General features: G+C 42.4%; 4 non-coding genes across 4 annotated transcripts; all 4 read left to right on the forward strand.

Moving 5' to 3' along the window:
• Positions 1-2,332: 2,332 nt before the first annotated feature.
• On the forward strand, positions 2,333-2,429 carry LOC134938922 (small nucleolar RNA U13). The gene has a single exon (XR_010181359.1). It is a non-coding gene; the product is annotated as a small nucleolar RNA U13 (small nucleolar RNA).
• Positions 2,430-5,297: 2,868 nt separating this feature from the next.
• On the forward strand, positions 5,298-5,394 carry LOC134938927 (small nucleolar RNA U13). Its single transcript, XR_010181363.1, has one exon. It is a non-coding gene; the product is annotated as a small nucleolar RNA U13 (small nucleolar RNA).
• A 2,916-nt stretch (positions 5,395-8,310) lies between these two features.
• LOC134938930 (small nucleolar RNA U13) lies at positions 8,311-8,407 on the forward strand. Its single transcript, XR_010181365.1, has one exon. It is a non-coding gene; the product is annotated as a small nucleolar RNA U13 (small nucleolar RNA).
• Positions 8,408-25,838: 17,431 nt separating this feature from the next.
• Positions 25,839-25,935, forward strand: LOC134938924 (small nucleolar RNA U13). The gene has a single exon (XR_010181361.1). It is a non-coding gene; the product is annotated as a small nucleolar RNA U13 (small nucleolar RNA).
• Positions 25,936-26,269: the final 334 nt, after the last annotated feature.

The raw sequence follows: 26,269 nt of genomic DNA on the forward strand, positions 1-26,269 counted from the left end.
AATGATCAAAGGCTACAGTTATGTCAGCAACAATCCTCACTGTACAATGTGGCTGAAAGTTGCATTGGGATCAGAGCCGGCCTTAGGCATAGACAAACTAGGCAAAAGCCTTGGGCATTTGGAATGCCTAGGGGCACAAGAATCAGCAGCTTCTGCTGATTAAAATTATATATGGCATGCCTATATTTTGTGACTGCAGATATATCTGTATACGAAATGCTATGTTACAGTGTATTCCCGGACAGCACTGAAATGTAGCATTTCGCATGCATATACAGCCACAGTCGCACACAGAATATAGGCATGCCTCATATCATTTTAATCAGCAAAAGTTGCTTGTGTGTCCTAGTCACATAGCAATGCAAATATGAATTTTCAGCAAAAAAGGTGCCCAACATTAACAGAGCTGGCCTAGAGTGGCCAGCTGACTCACGCCAGGCATCTTCTGCTGCATGGCGTATTGAGGCAAGAAAGATGTATGAACATACATCTGTATCCATTCAGAGGCAGAAGTTACAGTGTTAGCAGCCGAGGGAGTGCTGTGTGCGGGTGGGTTGTTTGTGCAATAATGTTCAGCATATGTGTAAGGGGCATTACGTGTGTCGTGTATAAATGCATTATTAATGTGCGGCATATGTGTAAGGACATTATGTGCGTCATTATGTGTATAAGAGCATTAATAATTTGCGGCATATGTGTAAGGGACATTATGTGTGTCATTATGTGTATAAGGGCATTAATAAAAGTTGGAATAATGTGTAAGGTGCATTATGTTTATAAGGAAATTAATGATGTGTCTCATATGTGTAAGGGGCATTACTGTGTGGTATTATGTGTATAAAGGCATAACTAATGTGTGGCATTATGTGTATAAGGTGCTCTATTGTGTGGTGTAACGTGTAGAAAGGGCACTATTGTGTGGTTTAATGTGAATAAAGAGCAATATGGTGTGGTGTAATGTTAATAAAGAGCAATTCATTGTGATGTAATGTGAATATGGGGCACTACTGTGAGAAGTAACGTATATAAGGTAAAGTAGTACTACTGTGTGATGTAACGTGAAGAAGGGACACCATTGAATGATATAATGTGAATAAAGTTGCACTACTGTGTGGCATAATTTGAATTGGGGATACTATTGGGTGGCCATGCCCCTTCCCAGCAGGAACACACCCCTTTTTAGGCTGTGTGCCAAAATGCTCACTGTTTCTATTTAAAAAATAGGGAGTAGAAGGACCAAAATTAGGTCTGCTATGGGTGAGGGGTGATGTTGCTGGGAAAGGGGCACAGGCTCAGAGGCAGAACTAGCAGTGATTCTGGGGGACACCAACCCAAATTTTTTCCTAGGGCATCATATTGGTTAAGGCCAGCTCTGATTGGGATCCATTGTTTTGGTTCTCCCTAATTTGTTTCACGGGTCCTTAGAGTCAGGTTCTAGCTGTGGGCATCATATGCTAGTTCTAGCACATAATGAGTGTGTAGTCACATGGCTGTGTGAGATGGGTTTTCCCAGCTATTACAACCTGTCATATGATTCTTTTGATGTAGAGCCTCAATTAATTTATTTTTTAAATACATGTACTGTTTTCTGCAATTTGTGTTGATAGAATGCGTGATGAGAAGTGAGATGCATTTCTTTTTACAAATAAGTGATGGATTATGGGAATTGTAACAACTGTTTTGCTGCTTTTCATAAGAGTAGAAAAGCTAAAATGCAACACTTGGCCAATTTGTGTAGTAGTATGTTAGTGTATATTGACATAGCAATGTGCAATGGAACAGAGATTTGCACTGTATTAAGTTGTGATATATGTTTTATTATTATTTGTGTCTCCCTAATCTGATTCGTGAACACTTGAGAGTAGGGTTCTAGCTGTGAGCTTCATACAGTAATCTTTGTGGTTCTAGTGAATGATTGGTTATGTTGCTTTGTGAGAGGTAGTTTCCTAGTTGCTATGATTTAGTCCTTATGATCTAGAACCTGATATTTTTGTTTTGATTTTTCATGTTTGCTTGTGTTGTTAGAGCTGTTGCTTAGGTGATAAAGGTGCAATGAGTTTTCTGTTTGTCATTAGGAAACCTATGTCTGACTCCTTCACCCTGCCAGTGTCTTTGTTACATTAACAAAAAATATACAGTTCAGAAAATAAAATGAATGGCTGAGAAAAGCTTTAGACATTTTTAATGAATGATCAAAGGCTACAGTTAAGTCAGCAAGATCCTCACTATACAATGTGGCTGAAAGTTTCATTGTGAGCTATTATTTTGTGTCTCCCTAATTTGTTTCATGGGATCTCTAGAGTCAGGTTCTAGCCTTGGACTTTAAACATTGATCCTTCTGGTTCTAGAGCAGGATGAGTGGATGGTCACGTGGCTGTGTGAGATGTGTTGTCCCAGTTGTTACGACTTGACACATGACCCTTCTGATCTAGAACTTGAAAGGTGTTATTTTTTTGTGTTGTTGGAATCTTTGGGTAGTATGAAGAGAGAAAACTTTCTCTTGTAATTAGGTGATGGATTATGGTCATTGAAATAAAATGTCTCTTTCTGTTGTTTTTGCAAGAGCATGGAAGCTAAAATGCAGTACATTGCTGATGTATGTTAGTATATATTGACAGTGCAATGTAAGATAAGATTTATGTTAAGTTGGGAGATTTGCATTATATATTGTGGATGTAATTTATGTTTTATTATTATTTTGTGTCTCCCAAACCTGTTTTATAAGCATTTGGAGTAGGGTTCTAGCTGTGGTCTTCATACGGCAATCTCTGTTTTTCTAGTGAATTTTAAGTGTTTGGGCATGTGACTGTGTGTCCTAGTTGCTATGAGTTGGTCCATCTGAGCTAGTTTCTTGTTTATTTGTTATATTTTTGTATTAGTAGAACTGTTGGTTATGTATGCTTGACTCCTTCACTGCCAGTGTCTTTTTTTATAGTAACCAAAAATATACAGTTCAGGTAATAAAATTAATGCTTGAGAAAAGCTTTAGACATTTTTTAATGAATGATCAAAGGCTACAGTTATGTCAGCAACAATCCTCACTGTACAATGTGGCTGAAAGTTGCATTGGGATCAGAGCCGGCCTTAGGCATAGACAAGAATCAGCAGCTTCTGCTGATTAAAATGATATATGGCATGCCTATATTTTGTGACTGCAGTTATATCTGTATACAAAATGCTATGTTACAGTGTATTCCTGGACAGCATTGTAATGTAGCATTTCGTATCCATATACAGCCACAGACGCACACAGAATATAGGCATGCCTCATATAATTTTAATCAGTAAAAGTTGCTTGTGTGTCCTAGTCACATAGCAATGCAAATATGCCTTTTCAGCAAAAAAGGAGCCCAACATTAGCAGAGCTGGCCTAGAGTGGCCAGCTGACTCACGCCAGGCATTTTCTGCTGCATGGCGTATTGAGGCAAGAAAGATGTATGAACATACATCTGTATCCATTCAGAGGCAGAAGTTACAGTGTTAGCAGCCGAGGGAGTGCTGTGTGCGGGTGGGTTGTTTGTGCAATAATGTTCAGCATATGTGTAAGGTGCATTACGTGTGTCGTGTATAAATGCATTATTAATGTGCGGCATATGTGTAAGGGACATTATGTGTGTCATTATGTGTATAAGAGCATTAATAATTTGCGGCATATGTGTAAGGGACATTATGTGTGTAATTATGTGTATAAGGGCATTAATAAAAGTTGGAATAATGTGTAAGGTGCATTATGTTTTTAAGGACATTAATGATGTGTCTCATATGTGTAAGGGACATTACTGTGTGGTATTATGTGTATAAAGGCATAACTAATGTGTGGCATTATGTGTATAAGGTGCTCTATTGTGTGGTGTAACGTGTAGAAAGGGCACTATTGTGTGGTTTAATGTGAATAAAGAGCAATATGGTGTGGTGTAATGTTAATAAAGAGCAATTCATTGTGATGTAATGTGAATATGGGGCACTACTGTGAGAAGTAACGTATATAAGGTAAAGTAGTACTACTGTGTGATGTAACGTGAAGAAGGGACACCATTGCATGATATAATGTGAATTAAGTTGCACTACTGTGTGGCATAATTTGAATTGGGGATACTACTAGGTGGCCATGCCCCTTCCCAGCAGGAACACACCCCTTTTTAGGCTGTGTGCCGAAATGCTCACTGTTTCTGTTTAAAAAAATAGGGAGTAGAAGGACCAAAATTAGGTCTGCTATTGGTGAGGGGTGATGTTGCTGGGAAAGGGGCACAGGGTCAGAGGCAGAACTAGCAGTGATTCTGGGGGACACCAGCCCAAATTATTTCCTAGGGCATCATATTGGTTAAGGCCAGCTCTGATTGGGATCCATTGTTTTGGTTCTCCCTAATTTGTTTCACGGGTCCTTAGAGTCAGGTTCTAGCTGTGGGCATCATATGCCAGCTAGTTCTAGAACATAATGAGTGTGTGGTCACATGGCTGTGTGAGATGGGGTTTCCCAGCTATTACAACCTGTCACATTACTCTTTTGATGTAGAGCCTCAAGTTATTTATTTTTTAAATACATGTAGTGTTTTCTGCAATTTGTGTTGTTAGAATGTGTGATGAGAAGTGAGATGCATTTCTTTTTACAAATAAGTGATGGATTATGGGAATTGTAACAATTGTTTTGCTGCTTTTCATAAGAGTAGAAAAGCTAAAATGCAATACTTGGCCAATTTGTGTAGTAGTATGTTAGTGTATATTGACACAGCAATGTGCAATGGAACAAAGATTTGCACTGTATTAAGTTGTGATATATTTTTTATTATTATTTGTGTCTCCCTAATCTGATTCGTGAACACTTGAGAGTAGGGTTCTAGCTGTGAGCTTCATACAGTAATCTTTGTGGTTCTAATGAATGATTGGTTATGTTGCTGTGTGAGAGGTAGTTTCCTAGTTGCTATGACTTAGTCCTTATGATCTAGAACCTGATATTTTTGTTTTGATTTTTCATGTTTGCTTGTGTTGTTTAAGCTGTTGATAAGGTGATAAAGGTGCAATGAGTTTTCTGTTTGTCATTAGGAAACCTATGTCTTACTCATTCACCCTGCCAGTGTCTTTGTTACATTAACAAAAAATATACAGTTCAGAAAATAAAATGAATGGCTGAGAAAAGCTTTAGACATTTTTAATGAATGATCAAAGGCTACAGTTAAGTCAGCAAGATCCTCACTCTACAATTTGGCTGAAAGTTACATTGTGAGCTATTATTTTGTGTCTCCCTAATTTGTTTCATGGGATCTCTAGAGTCAGGTTCTAGCCTTGGATTTTAAACATTGATCCTTCTGGTTCTAGAGCATGATGAGAGGGTGGTCACATGGCTGTGTGAGATGCGTTGTCCCAGTTGTTATGACTTGACACATGACCCTTCTGATCTAGAACTTGAAAGGTGTTTTTTTTTTGTGTTGTTGGAATCTTTGGGTAGTATGAAGAGAGAAAACATTCTCTTGTAATTAGGTGATGGATTATGGTCATTGAAATAAAATGTATCTTTCTGTTGTTTTTGCAAGAGCATGGAAGCTAAAATGCAGTACATTGCTGATGTATGTAGTAGTATCTTAGTATATATTGACACTGCGATGTAAGATAAGATTTATGTTAAGTTGGGAGATTTGCATTATATATTGTGGATGTAATTTATGTTTTATTATTATTTTGTGTCTCCCAAACCTGTTTTATAAGCATTTGGAGTAGGGTTCTAGCTGTGGTCTTCATACGGCAATCTCTGTTTTTCTAGTGAATTTTAAGTGTTTGGGCATGTGACTTGGTGTCCTAGTTGCTATGAGTTGGTCCATCTAAGCTAGTTTCTTGTTTATTTGTTATATTTTTGTATTAGTAGAACTGTTGGTTATGTATGCTTGACTCCTTCACTGCCAGTGTCTTTTTTTATAGTAACCAAAAATATACAGTTCAGGTAATAAAATGAATGCTTGAGAAAAGCTTTAGACATTTTTTAATGAATGATCAAAGGCTACAGTTATGTCAGCAACAATCCTCACTGTACAATGTGGCTGAAAGTTGCATTGGGATCAGAGCCGGCCTTAGGCATAGACAAACTAGGCAAATGCCTTGGGCATTTGGAATGCCTAGGGGCACAAGAATCAGCAGCTTCTGCTGATTAAAATGATATATGGCATGCCTATATTTTGTGACTGCAGCTATATCTGTATACAAAATGCTATTTTACAGTGTATTCCTGGACAGCACTGTAATGTAGCATTTCGCATGCATATACAGCCACAGTCGCACACAGAATATAGGCATGCCTCATATAATTTTAATCAGCAAAAGTTGCTTGTGTGTCCTAGTCACATAGCAATGCAAATATGCACTTTCAGCAAAAAAGGTGCCCAACATTAGCAGAGCTGGCCTAGAGTGGCCAGCTGACTCACGCCAGGCATCTTCTGCTGCATGGCGTATTGAGGCAAGAAAGATGTATGAACATACATCTGTATCCATTCAGAGGCAGAAGTTACAGTGTTAGCAGCCGAGGGAGTGCTGTGTGCGGGTGGGTTGTTTGTGCAATAATGTTCACCATATGTGTAAGGGGCATTACGTGTGTCGTGTATAAATGCATTATTTATATGCGGCATATGTTTAAGGGACATTATGTGTGTCATTATGTGTATAAGAGCATTAATAATTTGCGGCATATATGTAAGGGACATTATGTGTGTCATTATGTGTATAAGGGCATTAATAAAAGTTGGAATAATGTGTAAGGTGCATTATGTTTATAAGGACATTAATGGTGTGTCTCATATGTGTAAGGGGCATTACTGTGTGGTATTATGTGTATAAAGGCATAACTAATGTGTGGCATTATGTGTATAAGGTGCTCTATTGTGTGGTGTAACATGTAGAAAGGGCACTAGTGTGTGGTTTAATGTGAATTAAGAGCAATATGGTGTGGTGTAATGTTAATAATGAGCAATTCATTGTGATGTAATGTGAATATGGGGCACTACTGTGAGAAGTAACGTATATAAGGTAAAGTAGTACTACTGTGTGATGTAACGTGAAGAAGGGACACCATTGCATGATATAATGTGAATAAAGTTGCACTACTGTGTGGCATAATTTGAATTGGGGATACTACTGGGTGGCCATGCCCCTTCCCAGCAGGAACACACCCCTTTTTAGGCTGTGTGCCAAAATGCTCACTGTTTCTATTTAAAAAATAGGGAGTAGAAGGACCAAAATTAGGTCTGTTATGGGTGAGGGGTGATGTTGCTTGGAAAGGGGCACAGGGTCAGAGGCAGAACTAGCAGTGATTCTGAGGGACACCAGCCCAATTTTTTTCTTAGGGCATCATATTGGTTAAGGCCAGCTCTGATTGGGATCCATTGTTTTGGTTCTCCCTAATTTGTTTCACGGGTCCTTAGAGTCAGTTTCTAGCTGTGGGCATCATATGCTAGTTCTAGAACATAATGAGTTTGTAGTCACATGGCTGTGTGAGATGGGGTTTCCCAGCTATTACAACCTGTCACATTACTCTTTTGATGTAGAGCCTCAAGTTATTTATTTTTTAAATACATGTACTGTTTTCTGCAATTTGTGTTGTTAGAATGCGTGATGAGAAGTGAGATGCATTTCTTTTTACAAATAAGTGATGGATTATGGGAATTGTAACAACTGTTTTGCTGCTTTTCATAAGAGTAGAAACGCTAAAATGCAACACTTGGCCAATTTGTGTAGTAGTATGTTAGTGTATATTGACACAGCAATGTGCAATGGAACAAAGATTTGCACTGTATTAAGTTGTGATATATGTTTTATTATTATTTGTGTCTCCCTAATCTGATTCGTGAACACTTGAGAGTAGGGTTCTAGCTGTGAGCTTCATACAGTAATCTTTGTGGTTCTAGTGAATGATTGGTTATGTTGCTTTGTGAGAGGTAGTTTCCTAGTTGCTATGACTTAGTCCTTATGATCTAGAACCTGATATTTTTGTTTTGATTTTTCATGTTTGCTTGTGTTGTTAGAGCTGTTGCTTAGGTGATAAAGGTGCAATGAGTTTTCTGTTTGTCATTAGGAAACCTATGTCTGACTACTTCACCCTGCCAGTGTCTTTGTTACATTAACAAAAAATATACAGTTCAGAAAATAAAATGAATGGCTGAGAAAAGCTTTAGACATTTTTAATGAATGATCAAAGGCTACAGTTAAGTCAGCAAGATCCTCACTCTACACTGTGGCTGAAAGTTACATTGTGAGCTATTATTTTGTGTCTCCCTAATTTGTTTCATGGGATCTCTAGAGTCAGGTTCTAGCCTTGGACTTTAAACTTTAATTCTTCTGGTTCTAGAGCATGATGTGTGGGTAGTCACATGGCTGTGTGAGATGTGTTGTCCCAGTTGTTATGACTTGATACATGACCCTTCTGATCTAGAACTTGAAAGGTGTTATTTTTTTGTGTTGTTGGAATATTTGGGTAGTATGAAGAGAGAAAACTTTCTCTTGTAATTAGGTGATGGATTATGGTCATTGAAATAAAATGTATCTTTCTGTTGTTTTTGCAAGAGCATGGAAGCTAAAATGCAGTACATTGCTGATGTATGTTAGTATATATTGACACTGCAATGTAAGATAAGATTTATATTAAGTTGGGAGATTTGCATTATATAGTGTGGATGTAATTTATGTTTTAATATTATTTTGTGTCTCCCAAACCTGTTTTATAAGCATTTGGAGTAGGGTTCTAGCTGTGGTCTTCATACGGCAATCTCTGTTTTTCTAGTGAATTTTAAGTGTTTGGGCATGTGACTGTGTGTCCTAGTTGCTATGAGTTGGTCCTTCTGAGCTAGTTTATTGTTTATTAGTTATATTTTTGTATTAGTAGAACTGTTGGTTATGTATGCTTGACTCCTTCACTGCCAGTGTCTTTTTTTATAGTAACCAAAAATATACAGTTCAGGTAATAAAATGAATGCTTGAGAAAAGCTTTAGACATTTTTTAATGAATTATCAAAGGCTACAGTTATGTCAGCAACAATCCTCACTATACAATGTGGCTGAAATTTGCATTGGGATCAGAGCCGGCCTTTGGCATAGACAAACTAAGCAAATGCCTTGGGCATTTGGAATGCCTAGGGGCACAAGGATCAGCAGCTTCTGCTGATTAAAATGATATATGGCATGCCTATATTTTGTGACTGCAGCTATATCTGTATATGAAATGCTATGTTACAGTGTATTCCTGGACAGCACTGTAATGTAGCATTTCGCATACATATACAGCGACAGTCGCACACAGAATATAGACAAGCCTCATATCATTTTAATCAGCAAAAGTTGCTTGTGTGTCCTAGTCACATAGCAATACAAATATGCACTTTTGGGAAAAAAGGTGCCCAACATTAGAGTGGCCAGCTGACTCACGCCAGGCATCTTCTGCTGCATGGCGTATTGAGGCAAGAAAGATGTATGAACATACATCTGTATCCATTCAGAGGCAGAAGTTACAATGTTAGCATCCGAGGGAGTGCTGTGTGCGGGTGGGTTGTTTGTGCAATAATGTTCAGCATATGTGTAAGGGGCATTACGTGTGTCGTGTATAAATGCATTATTAATGTGCGGCATATGTGTAAGGGACATTATGTGTGTCATTATGTGTATAAGGGCGTTACTAAAAGTCAGCATAATGTGTATGGTGCATTATGTTTATAAGGACATTAATGATGTGTCTCATATGTGTAAGAGGCATTATTGTGTGGTATTATGTGTATAAAGGCATAACTAATATGTGGCATTATGTGTATAAGGTACTGTATTGTGTGGTGTAACGTGTAGGAAGGGCACTATTGTGTGGTTTAATGTGAATAAAGAGCAATATGGTGTGGTGTAATGTTAATAAAGAGCAATTCATTGTGATGTAATGTGAATATGGGGCACTACTGTGAGAAGTAACGTATATAAGGTAAAGTAGTACTACTGTGTGATGTAACGTGAAGAAGGGACACCATTGCATGATATAATGTGAATAAAGTTGCACTACTGTGTGGCATAATTTGAATTGGGGATACTATTGGGTGGCCATACCACTTCCCAGCAGGAACACACCCCTTTTTAGGCTGTGTGCCAAAATGCTCACTGTTTCTATTTAAAAAATAGGGAGTAGAAGGACCAAAATTAGGTCTGCTATTGGTGAGGGGTGATGTTGCTGGGAAAGGGGCACAGGGTCAGAGGCAGAACTAGCAGTGATTCTGAGGGACACCAGCCCAATTTTCTTCTTAGGGCATCATATTGGTTAAGGCCAGCTCTGATTGGGATCCATTGTTTTGGTTCTCCCTAATTTGTTTCACGGGTCCTTAGAGTCAGGTTCTAGCTGTGGGCATCATATGCTAGTTCTAGAACATAATGAGTGTGTAGTCACATGGCTGTGTGAGATGGGTTTTCCCAGCTATTACAACCTGTCACATGACTCTTTTGATGTAGAGCCTCAAGTTATTTAGTTTTTAAATACATTTACTGTTTTCTGCAATTTGTGTTGTTAGCATGCGTGATGAGAAGTGAGATGCATTTCTTTTTACAAATAAGTGATGGATTATGGGAATTGTAACAACTGTTTTGCTGCTTTTCATAAGAGTAGAAAAGCTGAAATGCAACACTTGGCCAATGTGTGTAGTAGTATGTTAGTGTATATTGACACAGCAATGTGCAATGGAACAAAGATTTGCACTGTATTAAGTTGTGATATATGTTTTATTATTATTTGTGTCTCCCTAATCTGATTCGTGAACACTTGAGAGTAGGGTTCTAGCAGTGAGCTTCATACAATAATCTTTGTGGTTCTAGTGAATGATTGGTTGTGTTGCTTTGTGAGAGGTAGTTTCCTAGTTGCTATGACTTAGTCCTTAAAAGGAACGAAAGACTGCATAGGATAGAGTGAATATAAGCACCCTGTTTGTTTATGTAACTAAGCTAGATAGATCTGTTTTTTGTGTTGATATTAGTTGATAGTAGAGATGAGCGCCGGAAATTTTTCGGGTTTTGTGTTTTGGTTTTGGGTTCGGTTCCGCGGCCGTGTTTTCGGTTCGACCGCGTTTTGGCAAAACCTAACCGAATTTTTTTTGTCGGATTCGGGTGTGTTTTGGATTCGGGTGTTTTTTTCCAAAAAACCTAAAAAACAGCTTAAATCATAGAATTTGGGGGTCATTTTGATCCCAAAGTATTATTAACCTCAAAAACCATAATTTCCACTCATTTTCAGTCTATTCTGAATACCTCACACCTCACAATATTATTTTTAGTCCTAAAATTTGCACCGAGGTCGCTGGATGACTAAGCTAAGCGACCCTAGTGGCCGACACAAACACCTGGCCCATCTAGGAGTGGCACTGCAGTGTCACGCAGGATGTCCCTTCCAAAAAACCCTCCCCAAACAGCACATGACGCAAAGAAAAAAAGAGGCGCAATGAGGTAGCTGTGTGAGTAAGATAAGCGACCCTAGTGGCCGACACAAACACCGGGCCCATCTAGGAGTGGCACTGCAGTGTCACGCAGGATGTCCCTTCCAAAAAACCCTCCCCAAACAGCACATGACGCAAAGAAAAAAAGAGGCGCAATGAGGTAGCTGTGTGAGTAAGATAAGCGACCCTAGTGGCCGACACAAACACCGGGCCCATCTAGGAGTGTCACTGCAGTGTCACGCAGGATGTCCCTTCCAAAAAACCCTCCCCAAACAGCACATGACGCAAAGAAAAAAAGAGGCGCAATGAGGTAGCTGTGTGAGTAAGATAAGCGACCCTAGTGGCCGACACAAACACCGGGCCCATCTAGGAGTGGCACTGCAGTGTCACGCAGGATGTCCCTTCCAAAAAACCCTCCCCAAACAGCACATGACGCAAAGAAAAAAAGAGGCGCAATGAGGTAGCTGTGTGAGTAAGATAAGCGACCCTAGTGGCCGACACAAACACCGGGCCCATCTAGGAGTGTCACTGCAGTGTCACGCAGGATGTCCCTTCCAAAAAACCCTCCCCAAACAGCACATGACGCAAAGAAAAAAAGAGGCGCAATGAGGTAGCTGTGTGAGTAAGATAAGCGACCCTAGTGGCCGACACAAACACCGGGCCCATCTAGAAGTGTCACTGCAGTGTCACGCAGGATGTCCCTTCCAAAAAACCCTCCCCAAACAGCACATGACGCAAAGAAAAAAAGAGGCGCAATGAGGTAGCTGTGTGAGTAAGATAAGCGACCCTAGTGGCCGACACAAACACCGGGCCCATCTAGGAGTGGCACTGCAGTGTCACGCAGGATGTCCCTTCCAAAAAACCCTCCCCAAACAGCACATGACGCAAAGAAAAAAAGAGGCGCAATGAGGTAGCTGTGTGAGTAAGATAAGCGACCCTAGTGGCCGACACAAACACCGGGCCCATCTAGGAGTGTCACTGCAGTGTCACGCAGGATGTCCCTTCCAAAAAACCCTCCCCAAACAGCACATGACGCAAAGAAAAAAAGAGGCGCAATGAGGTAGCTGTGTGAGTAAGATAAGCGACCCTAGTGGCCGACACAAACACCGGGCCCATCTAGGAGTGGCACTGCAGTGTCACGCAGGATGTCCCTTCCAAAAAACCCTCCCCAAACAGCACATGACGCAAAGAAAAATTAAAGAAAAAAGAGGTGCAAGATGGAATTGTCCTTGGGCCCTCCCACCCACCCTTATGTTGTATAAACAGGACATGCACACTTTAACCAACCCATCATTTCAGTGACAGGGTCTGCCACACGACTGTGACTGATATGACGGGTTGGTTTGGACCCCCACCAAAAAAGAAGCAATTAATCTCTCCTTGCACAAACTGGCTCTACAGAGGCAAGATGTCCACCTCATCATCATCCTCCGATATATCACCGTGTACATCCCCCTCCTCACAGATTATCAATTCGTCCCCACTGGAATCCACCATCTCAGCTCCCTGTGTACTTTGTGGAGGCAATTGCTGCTGGTCAATGTCTCCGCGGAGGAATTGATTATAATTCATTTTAATGAACATCATCTTCTCCACATTTTCTGGATGTAACCTCGTACGCCGATTGCTGACAAGGTGAGCGGCGGCACTAAACACTCTTTCGGAGTACACACTTGTGGGAGCGCAACTTAGGTAGAATAAAGCCAGTTTGTGCAAGGGCCTCCAAATTGCCTCTTTTTCCTGCCAGTATAAGTACGGACTGTGTGACGTGCCTACTTGGATGCGGTCACTCATATAATCCTCCACCATTCTTTCAATGTTGAGAGAATCATATGCAGTGACAGTAGACGACATGTCCGTAATCGTTGTCAGGTCCTTCAGTCCGGACCAGATGTCAGCATCAGCAGTCGCTCCAGACTGCCCTGCATCACCGCCAGCGGGTGGGCTCGGAATTCTGAGCCTTTTCCTTGCACCCCCAGTTGCGGGAGAATGTGAAGGAGGAGATGTTGACAGGTCGCGTTCCGCTTGACTTGACAATTTTCTCACCAGCAGGTCTTTCAACCCCAGCAGACTTGTGTCTGCCGGAAAGAGAGATCCAAGGTAGGCTTTAAATCTAGGATCGAGCACGGTGGCCAAAATGTAGTGCTCTGATTTCAACAGATTGACCACCCGTGAATCCTTGTTAAGCGAATTAAGGGCTCCATCCACAAGTCCCACATGCCTAGCGGAATCGCTCCGTGTTAGCTCCTCCTTCAATGTCTCCAGCTTCTTCTGCAAAAGCCTGATGAGGGGAATGACCTGACTCAGGCTGGCAGTGTCTGAACTGACTTCACGTGTGGCAAGTTCAAAGGGCATCAGAACCTTGCACAACGTTGAAATCATTCTCCACTGCGCTTGAGACAGGTGCATTCCACCTCCTATATCGTGCTCAATTGTATAGGCTTGAATGGCCTTTTGCTGCTCCTCCAACCTCTGAAGCATATAGAGGGTTGAATTCCACCTCGTTACCACTTCTTGCTTCAGATGATGGCAGGGCAGGTTCAGTAGTTTTTGGTGGTGCTCCAGTCTTCTGTACGTGGTGCCTGTACGCCGAAAGTGTCCCGCAATTCTTCTGGCCACCGACAGCATCTCTTGCACGCCCCTGTCGTTTTTTTAAAAATTCTGCACCACCAAATTCAAGGTATGTGCAATACATGGGACGTGCTGGAATTTGCCCATATTTAATGCACACACAATATTGCTGGCGTTGTCCGATGCCACAAATCCACAGGAGAGTCCAATTGGGGTAAGCCATTCCGCGATGATCTTCCTCAGTTGCCGTAAGAGGTTTTCAGCTGTGTGCGTATTCTGGAAACCGGTGATACAAAGCGTAGCCTGCCTAGGAAAGAGTTGGCGTTTGCGAGATGCTGCTACTGGTGCCGCCGCTGCTGTTCTTGCGGCGGGAGTCCATACATCTACCCAGTGGGCTGTCACAGTCATATAGTCCTGACCCTGCCCTGCTCCACTTGTCCACATGTCCGTGGTTAAGTGGACATTGGGTACAACTGCATTTTTTAGGACACTGGTGAGTCTTTTTCTGATGTCCGTGTACATTCTCGGTATCGCCTGCCTAGAGAAGTGGAACCTAGATGGTATTTGGTAACGGGGGCACACTGCCTCAATAAATTGTCTAGTTCCCTGTGAACTAACGGCGGATACCGGACGCACGTCTAACACCAACATAGTTGTCAAGGCCTCAGTTATCCGCTTTGCAGCAGGATGACTGCTGTGATATTTCATCTTCCTCGCAAAGGACTGTTGAACAGTCAATTGCTTACTGGAAGTAGTACAAGTGGGCTTACGACTTCCCCTCTGGGATGACCATCGACTCCCAGCAGCAACAACAGCAGCGCCAGCAGCAGTAGGCGTTACACGCAAGGATGCATCGGAGGAATCCCAGGCAGGAGAGGACTCGTCAGAATTGCCAGTGACATGGCCTGCAGGACTATTGGCATTCCTGGGGAAGGAGGAAATTGACACTGAGGGAGTTGGTGGGGTGGTTTGCGTGAGCTTGGTTACAAGAGGAAGGGATTTACTGGTCAGTGGACTGCTTCCGCTGTCGCCCAAAGTTTTTGAACTTGTCACTGACTTATTATGAATGCGCTGCAGGTGACGTATAAGGGAGGATGTTCCGAGGTGGTTAACGTCCTTACCCCTACTTATTACAGCTTGACAAAGGCAACACACGGCTTGACACCTGTTGTCCGCTTTTCTGTTGAAATACCTCCACACTGAAGAGCTGATTTTTTTGGTATTTTCACCAGGCATGTCAACGGCCATATTCCTCCCACGGACAACAGGTGTCTCCCCGGGTGCCTGACTTAAACAAACCACCTCACCATCAGAATCCTCCTGGTCAATTTCCTCCCCAGCGCCAGCAACACCCATATCCTCCTCATCCTGGTGTACTTCAACACTGACATCTTCAATCTGACTATCAGGAACTGGACTGCGGGTGCTCCTTCCAGCACTTGCAGGGGGCGTGCAAATGGTGGAAGGCGCATGCTCTTCACGTCCAGTGTTGGGAAGGTCAGGCATCGCAACCGACACAATTGGACTCTCCTTGTGGATTTGGGATTTCGAAGAACGCACAGTTCTTTGCGGTGCTTTTGCCAGCTTGAGTCTTTTCAGTTTTCTAGCGAGAGGCTGAGTGCTTCCATCCTCATGTGAAGCTGAACCACTAGCCATGAACACAGGCCAGGGCCTCAGCCGTTCCTTGCCACTCCGTGTGGTAAATGGCATATTGGCAAGTTTACGCTTCTCCTCCGACAATTTTATTTTAGGTTTTGGAGTCCTTTTTTTACTGATATTTGGTGTTTTGGATTTGACATGCTCTGTACTATGACATTGGGCATCGGCCTTGGCAGACGACGTTGCTGGCATTTCATCGTCTCGGCCATGACTAGTGGCAGCAGCTTCAGCACGAGGTGGAAGTGGATCTTGATCTTTCCCTAATTTTGGAACCTCAACATTTTTGTTCTCCATATTTTAATAGGCACAACTAAAAGGCACCTCAGGTAAACAATGGAGATGGATGGATACTAGTATACAATTATGGATGGACTGCCGAGTGCCGACACAGAGGTAGCTACAGCCGTGGACTACCGTACTGTACTGTGTCTGCTGCTAATATAGACTGGTTGATAATGAGATGTAGTATGTATAAAGAAGAAAGAAAAAAAAACCACAGGTAGGTGGTATACAATTATGGATGGACTGCCGAGTGCCGACACAGAGATAGCTACAGCCGTGGACTACCGTACTGTACTGTGTCTGCTGCTAATATAGACTGGATGATAATGAGATGTAGTATGTATAAAGAAGAAAGAAAAAAAAAACCACGGGTAGGTGGTATACAATTATGGATGGACTGCCGAGTGCCGACACAGAGGTAGCTACAGCCGTGGACTACCGTACTGTACTGTGTCTGCTGCTAATATAGACTGGATGATAATGAGATGTAGTATGTATAAAGAAGAAAGGAAAAAAAAAACACGGGTAGGTGGTATACAATTATGGATGGACTGCCGAGTGCCGACACAGAAGTAGCTACAGCCGTGGACTACCGTACTGTACTGTGTCTGCTGCTAATATAGACTGGATGATAATGAGATGTAGTATGTATAAAGAAGAAAGAAAAAAAAAACCACGGGTAGGTGGTATACAATTATGGATGGACTGCCGAGTGCCGACACAGAGGTAGCTACAGCCGTGGACTACCGTACTGTACTGTGTCTGCTGCTAATATAGACTGGATTATAATGAGATGTAATATGTATAAAGAAGAAAGAAAAAAAAACCACGGGTAGGTGGTATACAATTATGGATGGACTGCCGAGTGCCGACACAGAGGTAGCTACAGCCGTGGACTACCGTACTGTACTGTGTCTGCTGCTAATATAGACTGGTTGATAATGAGATGTAGTATGTATAAAGAAGAAAGAAAAAAAAAACCACGGGTAGGTGGTATACAATTATGGATGGACTGCCGAGTGCCGAGTGCCGACACAGAAGTAGCTACAGCCGTGGACTACCGTACTGTACTGTGTCTGCTGCTAATATAGACTGGATGATAATGAGATGTAGTATGTATAAAGAAGAAAGAAAAAAAAAACCACGGGTAGGTGGTATACAATTATGGATGGACTGCCGAGTGCCGACACAGAGGTAGCTACAGCCGTGGACTACCGTACTGTACTGTGTCTGCTGCTAATATAGACTGGATGATAATGAGATGTAGTATGTATGTATAAAGAAGAAAGAAAAAAAAAACCACGGGTAGGTGGTATACAATTATGGATGGACTGCCGAGTGCCGACACAGAGGTAGCTACAGCCGTGGACTACTGTACTGTACTGTGTCTGCTGCTAATATAGACTGGATGATAATGAGATGTAGTATGTATAAAGAAGAAAGAAAAAAAAACCACGGGTAGGTGGTATACAATTATGGATGGACTGCCGAGTGCCGACACAGAGGTAGCTACAGCCGTGGACTACCGTACTGTACTGTGTCTGCTGCTAATATAGACTGGTTGATAATGAGATGTAGTATGTTTAAATAAGAAAGAAAAAAAAAAACACGGGTAGGTGGTATACAATAATGGATGGACTGCCGAGTGCCGAGTGCCGACACAGAGGTAGCTACAGCCGTGAACTACCGTACTGTGTGTGCTGCTAATATAGACTGGTTGATAATGAGATGTAGTATGTATAAAGAAGAAAGAAAAAAAAAACCACGGGTAGGTGGTATACAATTATGGATGGACTGCCGAGTGCCGACACAGAGGTAGCTACAGCCGTGGACTACCGTACTGTACTGTGTCTGCTGCTAATATAGACTGGGTGATAATGAGATGTAGTATGTATAAAGAAGAAAGAAAAAAAAAACCACGGGTAGGTGGTATACAATTATGGATGGACTGCCGAGTGCCGACACAGAGGTAGCTACAGCCGTGAACTACCGTACTGTGTCTGCTGCTAGTATAGACTGGATGATAAATAATGATATAAAAAATATATATATATCACTACTGCAGCCGGACAGGTATATATTATATAATGACGGACCTGCTGGACACTGTCTGTCAGCAGAATGAGTTTTTTAATTTTTATAGAATAAAAAAACACCACACAAGTCACACGACGAGTGTACTTTTTCAGGCAGACATTCAATCACAATATACTATACTGGTGGTCAGTGTGGTCAGGTCACTGGTCACAGTGGTCAGTGGTCAGTCACACTGGCAGTGGCACTCTGGCAGCAAAAGTGTGCACTATTTAATATGTACTCCTGGCTCCTGCTATAACCTATAACTGCTCCCCAGTCTCCCCCACAATTAAGCTGTGTGAGCACAGTCAGATATTATACATAGATGATGCAGCACACTGGGCTGAGCACAGATATGGTATGTGAGTGTGACTGAGTCACTGTGTATCGTTTTTTTCAGGCAGAGAACAAGAACAGAACGGATTATTAAATAATAATAAATTATAAAACTGCACTGGTGGTCAGGTCACTGGTCATCAGTCACTAGTATAACTCCTCCTAAGCTCCAGTAAGTAAATGAAGTGTCTCACTCTCACTCTCCTATCTATTTTAATTTCTAAACGGAGAGGACGCCAGCCACGTCCTCTCCCTATCAATCTCAATGCACGTGTGAAAATGGCCGCGACGCGCGGCTCCTTATATAGAATCCGAGTCTCGCGATAGAATCCGAGCCTTGCGAGAATCCGACAGCGTGATGATGACGTTCGGGCGCGCTCGGGTTAACCGAGCAAGGCGGGAAGATCCGAGTCGCTCGGACCCGTGTAAAAAAACATGAAGTTCGGGCGGGTTCGGATTCAGAGAAACCGAACCCGCTCATCTCTAGTTGATAGGTCATTGAAGTTGGTCAATCAAATAAGTTATCCAATGAGAAGGGTTTAGGTAGGCGGGTTCTATTAGTTTATTTAAGTGAGGGCTGAGGTAATCTGATTCCTCTTGCCATTTTGTGATCCCAGGACTGGTAATGTAACTGGTATCACTCTGCAGGGTTATCAATATTATTTAGGTTGTTATTATAGCTTAGGTTGTTATTATAGCTAAGGTTTTTGTGATTCATCTTTAAATTAGTTATTATTGTGGTTTAGCTGGTTTTTATTTAGTTAATTTCATAAGTGTTTAATTTAGTCAAGGCTGTTAATTTTCTTGTCCTGTACTGAGGTAACTTTGTTAGCTTCTATTTACTTAGTATACCTCGCCCCGCCGCAGTGCGCCCCCTCCTGGCTGGCTGGTTGATGCATCTAAGCCTCTCACTGCAGCCGCTGCCTCTCCGGCGCTGAGAGGAGCACGGCATTACGCTGTGAGGGGAGCCAGGCGGGCAGTCCCCAGCGCCCGCGCTGCTCGGCCAGAGGCAGCGGTGAGCGCTCACCCGCCTCTCTCTCCCTCTGTGCTGCGGGCCTGGCTGTCAGGCATGACGGCCAGCCCCACGAGCACACACCCCAGCCTCCATTAATAGCAAGCAGCGGGTTAGGTGCATCGGCCCCTGCTGCTAAAAGCCCCGCCCCCGTCGCCATGTCAAATAACATGGCGGCCATTAGCCCTCCTCCCACAGCTTCAGGAGCTGGGGGGGGGGGGGGGAGCACGGCTGCAGGGGGCATCATTATTTATCCAGCAGGGCTCCAGGGGAGAGGCAGTATATTAGCCTCTCCCATATCAGGAGCCCAGAATGTTAGGCAGGAAAATATAATAAGGGAGAATTTAAATTCTCCAGGGCCTGCAGTGGCAGGCTCAGAGTTGGCAAGGGGCTTGCTTAGAATCCCCCCCCCCCCCTCCTTCCTCTCAATTACAAATGCAGGCGGGTGGGGGGTTTTCAGCCCCCGCAGGATTCATGGTCCCCATATTTCAGCCAAGGGGCTCCACAGAATATAATGCATCTGCATGTGGCAGGGCAGCAGCATTTGTTTAATACTCAAATGCCTCATTTAAGTCAGTTTTACCAACCCTGTGCCGTACTTCAAGTTGTGCAATTCCCCCCCCCCCCGGCAGGCAGGCAATCAATATGCACATTGGTTGCAGCCTGCACCTAATCAATTCGTGAGCGCTCATCAGATAGGTTTGCCGACCCTGCCCCAAATTCCTCCACCGGCCGGACCCCCATCACCACGGCAGTTGGAGGTGAATATTGCACGTGCGCAATCTCAAGTACGAGCGGCGTCGGTAGTGACCAGCTGGTTAGAAGGGGCCCCGGTCAAGCAGGAAGTAATGCTGTTTTATTGAGTCCGCAGGTTTTAGCATCTCATACAGCTTCATTGCACACATCAGCAGCAGGCAAGATTCCACTGGACGCAGGAGACGCGGACGCGGGTCCTTCTACTTCTGGAACTGGTGAGAAAAATTCAAAAGTTCAGCTTAGCGCGATTTTTTTTTTTTTCTCATTCCGACGAATCATCTGATACGTCTAGTTCACTGGAGAATCCGCGCAAATTTACGCGGACATTCATTCAGCATCTTAGAGGGAAGCGTAAAAGTTCAAAGGGAGGGTGTAGCGTAGCGAGCAGCTCGGCTCCTGATGCAACAGGTGATAGCGTACATTGCGCGAATATGGCAATTCTAAGAGGAGTTAGGTCTAAGGTTAGGGAAAGAATAAAGAAAGGCCGATTTTTGTAGATATGTTTGCGATTACGCATGACGCTAAAAGAGCGTTGGGCACAGCAAAGGCTGGGGGGGCGGCTGTTGAAGAAGCTAGAAGGATTTATCCTAACTGGCTTGCGGGGATTTATATATTTGGGCTTGCTATATGGAGTCTCGTCCATCAGAAATCATAAATATTCTGAAGTATTTTCACCTGGTACATAATATGTATCTTACGGCGAGGCAAAATGTTTGGAGGCAGTATGATGATTTATTTAGAAAAAAGCAGGATTGCCAAAAGATTTTAAGTTTGGGGTTTAAGGATGTGGAGGTATGGCTAGAAGTGACTCAAAGCAATAGGCTTCCTATGGAACAGACGGGTAGAAGGCAGCCCTTTCAGGTCAGACCAGGTTTTAACACGGCAGGAGGAGGAAAATGTTACGCGTTTAATAACGCACAATGTAATAGGGGAACATTGTGTCGATAAAGGCACGTCTGTATGCTGTGTGGAGGAAATCACCCAGCAAAGGACTGCAACAGACCCGCAGTTCAGTCAGCGGGTAGGGGTGAGCAGAGAACCGGTCCTAGATAAAGCGGAGTCACCAGTGAATTTAGAAGTTTTAGAACGATGGTTAGGCTGCTATCCTCTTAGGGAGGAGGCAGCATTTTTATTGCAAGGTTTTAAATTCAGTTTCAATCTACCTGTAGTTAGGCCGGTTATAGTTTTGGCCAGAGAAACCTAAAGTCAGCTACAGATTTTCCAGGGATAGTAAAAATGAAGATTGCAGCTGAAGTTGTTTTAGGGCGTATGTGTGGCCCTTTTGAAAGTCCACCTTTAGCTGAATTTTGCGTTTCTCCATTGGGGGTAGTTCCAAAGAAAGAGCCAGGAAGATGTAGGATAATTGAGTACCTTTCCTACCCGGAAGGGGGCTCAATAAACGAGGCTCTTGACCCCTCTTTGTATAGCGTAAAATATCAGTCTTTTTGAAGAAGCTGTGGCTATGGTTAACGGTTTTATTTCGGGAGCGTTGTTAGCAAAAGTGGGTATAGAATCAGCCTTTAGACTGTTACCGCTGCACCCTGATTCATTTAAGTTTATGGGTTTCAAGATGGATGGTCAATTTTATGTAGATAGGTGTTGCCTATGGGCTGTTCAGTTTCGTGTTTCTTATTTTGAAGGTTTTAGTTCATTTCTACAGTGGTGTGTGCGGGCAGGCACCGGTCAGTTGGGAGTCACCCATTATTTGGATGGCTTCTTGTTGGCTGGTCCTGCGGGTAGCTCAGTGCGCCAGGAATTTTTTTTTTTTTTAGTTCAAGCGCTTTTTTCGGTTATGGGTGTACCGATAGCTAAAGATAAAACAGAGGGGCCTGTGACCCGTTTATCTTATCTGGGCATATAAATTGATACTGAGGCAGGCCTTTGTAGATTGCCGGCGGAGAAAGTGAATAATTTAAGGATCTTGTTAGAAAATTTTATTGCAGTAACATTTTTGAGTGAGTTCAATGGTGTACGCATTTGGTTGCATGAAGAAATGAGTAATCGTGAGCTGCAGTTTTTCACAGATGCATCAGAGTCGTTAGGTTTCGGTGCTTATTTTGAAGGGGAATGGTGCGCCGAAGTTTGGCCTGAGGAATTGCGCACAAGGAAGTTTACTGACAGTATGCTTTTGCTTGAGCTTTTTCCAATAATTGTCGCAATTGAGATATGGGGTTTTAGGCTTAGGAATCAGAGGATTTTATTCTGGTGTGATAATTTAAGGGTGGTTCAAGCGATTAATATTCAAAAATCTTCGTGTTCACACGCTTTGAGGTTGCTACGGCATTTGACCGTTAGGTTTTTACAGTTGAATATAGATTTGAATGCTAGGCATGTCCCTGGGGTTGAGAACGGGATAGCGGATGCTTTATCTCGTTTTCAATGGGATAGATTTAGAGCATTAGCCCCAGCAGCAAAAATGGAAGGTTTATCATGTCCCGAATTTGTATGGCAGATCATCAAACCGGCATGAAAGCTTTAGCATTGAAGGCGTTGGCCCCGGGAACTTTGAGATCGTATTCTGCAGCTTGGGAGGATTGGCAGGCGTATTTGAATTCTGGAGGTAGGGGTGAGAGTATCCACGATGCTATATTAGAATTTGTATGGTTATGGCATGAGAGGGGTCGTTATAAAGCAGCGATGTTGGGTGCTTTAGCAGGAATTTCATATTTTTTGCGTTTGGAAGGGTTGTCAGACCCAACTAAATCTTTTATTTTATCAAAGGCTTTGAGGGGTTGGGCTAAGGAGCAAGCAGGTGTAAGTGGCGCACGTAGACCAATCGACATTGAGTTATTGAAAGAGTTAATTATTGCGGTTTCTGGTATTGCATTAGGGGAATTTGTGGTCGCCTTTTTTTTTTGTTTAGCATTTGCTATAGCTTTTTTGCGGCGCTGTTAGATTAGGTGAGATAGCGGCAAAAAGCAAAAGTTCAGTGGATTCAGGCATGTTGTTAAATAATGTAGTGTTGAAGGATAATAAGCTGCTTATTAAAATACACCATTCCAAAACGGATCAACTAGGGAGAGGTAAATGGATTTCTTTTCCTATGCATAAGGAGCCGAGCATTTGCCCAGTAAGATTAGCAGAGGCTTATGGTCAGTTTCGTTCCAAAAGGGGGGGAGCAATGGTTGGGTCATAAGGATCTTAATCCTTTATCCAAATTTCAATGCACAAGTGTCTTCAATATGTGTTTGATAGCGTTGGTCCTTCCGCTGGAGAGTTATGGGACCCATTCTTTTAGGATAGGTGCAGCAACTTGCGTAGCATCGACAGGTTCTTCCAGCGAGGATATTAAAAGGTTAGGGCGCTGGAAGTCGGGTGTTTATAAGGGATATATTAGGAGTGATAAGTTGCATTAGTGGTAGGCGTCCTGCGAGTTTGTTGTTTCGGAATCCCAGGGCCATAAGCCACCCGCCGTTAAAGGGGGATTGGAGTTCTTTTCACCTTTTTCCTCACAACATTTTTGAGGTTTGGTGTTGTTCACCTCCATCTGGGTCGCCTAAACAACTAAGTTTTTATCCTTCCCTGTTTCTCTTTAGCAGTTTCGTTAAAGATTATAGTAATATTGAATAAAATGTTCTTTGTTTTGTTGTTTTTTCTACAGGTTTTTGTTTGACATTATCAAGCCGGGTGTGGATTGTGTGTTACTCATATTTATTGGGCCAGTAGGCACAGGATGTACAAGTTGTTCCCTTTTGAAGTGAGGTGGATAGGTTTAAGGGGAATGAGATGGAACAACCTATTAAGTGTGCTCTGGAACTTCGAAGAAAAATGGGGTGCCCCTGATTGTTTGGTGATACATTTAGGTGGCAATGATCTGGGTACATTTAAAGGTATAGAACTTATTAACGCCATAAAAAAGGATTTTCAGATAATCACAGAGCATTGGCCTTTGGTTAAGGTGGTATGGTCAGAAGTGGTACCGTGTAGATTTTGGAGGGGCACCCAAGGGGGAGCGGCTTTAGATAAAGTAAGAAGGAAACTCAGTGCCCAACCTCCAGATATGTCATTAGTTTAGGTGGAAAAGTTGTTAAACACCCAGATTTGCATTACGAGTAGGAATATTTATATAGGTTGGATGGAGTGCATTTATCTGAGAGTGGTTTGGAGTTATTTGTCACAGCCTTATTGAGGTGTTGAAAGGAGGTTTGAGGTTTTAGGTTGTGGTGGCGGTTGTGGTGGCGGTTTTCGTAGTCTAGAGCCTCCGAATTTGGCGGAAAGCAGTGCTATTCGGCGGCTTAATTTAGCGCAGCAGAGCTTGGCTAGCATTTCCCCTTTGAGAAAAGGCGAGTCGGTCACTACCTCAGGGGAGGACCAGGTCACCATCTTATGGAGGGACCAGCACTGTGCTAATTAAGGGGAGATGGTTCTACCCAGGACGGATTGCGCAAGGGGCGGAAACTCCGCCCCATTTGTTTAAAAATTAAAGTTTTAAGCCATGGCCGAGTGGACACTGCTTTTTCGCCACCGGTGAATAATATTTTAAATTCTGATTAGAATTTAATAAATCTGGCTGTGACCTCCATTTTTTCCAATTTATACAGTTGTCTGTGTCATTATTTCTAGGTTTATTGGTTCTAGTTTGTGTAATAAATAAAACATATGGGTGCCTTAAAAGGAACGAAAGACTGCATAGGATAGAGTGAATATAAGCACCCTGTTTGTTTATGTAACTAAGCTAGATAGATCTGGTTTTTGTGTTGATATTAGTTGATAGGTCATTGAAGTTGGTCAATCAAATAAGTTATCCAATGAGAAGGGTTTAGGTAGGCGGGTTCTATTAGTTTATTTAAGTGAGGGCTGAGGTAATCTGATTCCTCTTGCCATTTTGTGATCCCACCCACCCACCCGGCAATTTTAACTTCGGTATAAAAATTAAAAGTTTTGGTTTTCTTTTTTGAAACTTTACGTTGGAATAATGATTTATTATTGTTCCAGCAAGTGCGAGGCGCAGCGGGCGGAAAGCAGTGCTATTCGGCGGCTTAATTTAGCGCAGCAGAGCTTGGCTAGCATTTCCCCTTTGAGAAAAGGCGAGTCAGTCACTACCTCAGGGGAGGACCAGGTCACCATCTTATGGAGGGACCAGCACTGTGCTAATTAAGGGGAGATGGTTCTACCCAGGACGGATTGCGCAAGGGGCGGAAACTCCGCCCCATTTGTTTAAAAATTAAAGTTTTAAGCCATGGCCGAGTGGACACTGCTTTTTCGCCACCGGTGAATAATATTTTCAATTCTGATTAGAATTTAATAAATCTGGCTGTGACCTCCATTTTTTCCAATTTATACAGTTGTCTGTGTCATTATTTCTAGGTTTATTGGTTCTAGTTTGTGTAATAAATAAAACATATGGGTGACTTATGATCTAGAACCTGATATTTTTGTTTTGATTTTTCATGTTTGCTTGTGTTGTTAGAGCTGTTGCTTAGGTGATAAAGGTGCAATGAGTTTTCTGTTTGTCATTAGGAAACCTATGTCTGACTCCTTCACCCTGCCAGTGTCTTTGTTACATTAACAAAAAATATACAGTTCAGAAAATAAAATGAATGGCTGAGAAAAGCTTTAGACATTTTTAATGAATGATCAAAGGCTACAATTAAGTCAGCAAGATCCTCACTCTACAATGTGGCTGAAAGTTTCATTGTGAGCTATTATTTTGTGTCTCCCTAATTTGTTTCATGGGATCTCTAGAGTCAGGTTCTAGCCTTGGACTTTAAACATTGATCCTTCTGGTTCTAGAGCATGATGAGTGGGTGGTCACATGGCTGTGTGAGATGTGTTGTCCCAGTTGTTACAACTTGATACATGACCTTTCTGATCTAGAACTTGAAAGGTGTTATTTTTTTGTGTTGTTGGAATCTTTGGGTAGTATGAAGAGAGTAAACTTTCTCTTGTAATTCGATGATGGAATATTGTCATTGAAATAAAATTTATCTTTCTGTTGTTTTTGCAAGAGCATGGAAGCTAAAATGCAGTACATTGCTGATGTATGTTAGTATATATTGACACTGCAATGTAAGATAAGATTTATGTTAAGTTGGGAGATTTGCATTATATTTTGTGGATGTAATTTATGTTTTATTATTATTTTGTGTCTCCCAAACCTGTTTTATAAGCATTTGGAGTAGGGTTCTAGCTGTGGTCTTCATACGGC

Source organism: Pseudophryne corroboree, chromosome 6 (genome assembly GCF_028390025.1).
Source record: "Pseudophryne corroboree isolate aPseCor3 chromosome 6, aPseCor3.hap2, whole genome shotgun sequence".
NCBI classification, from domain to species: Eukaryota; Metazoa; Chordata; class Amphibia; order Anura; family Myobatrachidae; genus Pseudophryne; species Pseudophryne corroboree.